Consider the following 2,154-nt stretch of genomic DNA (forward strand, 5'->3'; position numbering starts at 1 on the left):
AAATACATATATTCATGTGTCCTTGTCCACTCTAACTAGAATTTGCATTTCCTTGCGAGCCTTTTAGCAGAAGGAATACGTGTAGCTGTGCATGAGCATCTCTTATTCATCAGTTGAAGTGTATTCACAGACATTCAAAGGAGATTGCTTTTGAGGTTTTTTTTTTCTCGACGATTATTTAACCAGTATATATTCTGTTGTCTTAAAAACCATTTTAAAATGCTCAACAGCTTGTGAGAGTGACGTTCCTGTTCGAGCAACTTTCAGGGCCATGAAACTTTACAGGATGCCACTGACCTAAGTGTACTAAGTTACAGGCATGTATTTCTGGTTCCTGTGTCTTTTTTACTAATCCTTATTCAGATATTGCATCCCAGCAAACACACACATATATGCACACACACATACACATACGTACACACACATACAGACATATGTGATACACAGACGCAGACGTATAGATACATACACATATGCACGCATATGTATGTATGTGAATACACACACACACGCACACACACACACACACACACACACACACACACACACACACTGAGTCATGGTCGATCAACATTCATGCGTCCATTAACAAACTGGCTGTTAATGAGGACTTTGGGTATATTTTCGTCACTCATTCTGACACCAATTATTTATAAAGAGGTCATGCAATTTCTTAAAAAGTTGATGTCCTTCATGTTTGTAGATTTCAGGAGGGACAGCATCTAATAGTCTTAGAATTGCAGCGGGTCGCCATATTTAACGTGAGTAAGCAAAATTTAGAGCGCCTTTTCTCGTCTCTTCCCCTGCTGAAGAAACCAGTGCTGTCTCTAAATAGACCAAGTTTGTCATTACTGGAGGACACAGGTTCTGTGTTGGAACGGCCATCACCAAATTGGTCACCGACTGCGTAGAGATCCAGCAAGTGACTTCCAGTAATATCTTTCACCTGTCTCTACCACTTTCACTCTCTTGCCAGAAGACTTTTTGATTTTTGCAAGTTGAAGTTGTCAGAAAGCCCACACGGGATTTGATTTAAGTGTTGAATGCTTGTGAAGAATCAGCCACACTTTTTAGAAGTGATGATAGCAAGAATATGGAACACATATGTACCTCAATATCAAGAATATATGTGCACTGTATTCAGAGGTCTCTATCTCCTAGACAAGTCTCTATAAACAAGCTGGATGGCCCAATTTACCCTGCGTCGGAGTTTGCTGATAATACAACCCTGTTAAGGAGACTCTTAGCAATCAAAGACCTTGCTTTATATCAAAATTTTACCTCTCCTAGATGGGATGCATTCGCCACGGTTAAGGAACCCCCATCTGCCCCTAATATATGAAATAAAATGCATCAAATTTAAAATATAAATAAAATAAGATAAAACAATACATGCATGTACACATGTTGTTGGATGGCCGTTGACTACTCATGAGTTCCTCCGCCCTTTCAACAGGTTTTTATTGTTCGTCCCGCAGGTGTGTCCAACGATCACCCTCCTCACCGACCAAACAAAGTAAGTGGTGTCCCACTTTAGTCGCCGGCGACCCGACCATGCAACGGGTTGTGCTGGGTTACATATATATATATACATGTATTACAATTAATAAGAGGAATGAGCGCTAAAGTGGATTCCTATATGCTAAAGATAGACGCCAAATCGCCTTACAACGAAGAGTGTGTTCTCAAAAAAAAAAACTCAGCAAACGACAGAATGTAAAGATAAGCAAGACAAATGGAAATATACAAAATAAAACGATTATATGTATTTATGTATACATATATACACATGCTTGCACACACACACCAACACACACACACACACACACGTATCCATGTATATACATATATATATGCATCATCTGAATACATATATATATATATACACATATACATATTATTTTGGCATATATATATATATATATATATATAAAATTTAAGAACATAAGATATATAAAACAATGTATACATATGAACATACATTTTGTTGGATGACCATTTACTACTCATGACTTCCTCTGCCCTTTGACGGATATTGTTTTTGTCCCGCAGGGTGGCCAACAAACAATCTCCTCAGAAAGCAAGCTTGGTGAGGTTGCAAGTTTAGTCGCCGACGACCAGCCCGTGTGACACACACACACACACACACACACA

This window comes from Octopus bimaculoides, chromosome 8 (genome assembly GCF_001194135.2).
Source record: "Octopus bimaculoides isolate UCB-OBI-ISO-001 chromosome 8, ASM119413v2, whole genome shotgun sequence".
In the NCBI taxonomy this organism is placed as follows: Eukaryota; Metazoa; Mollusca; class Cephalopoda; order Octopoda; family Octopodidae; genus Octopus; species Octopus bimaculoides.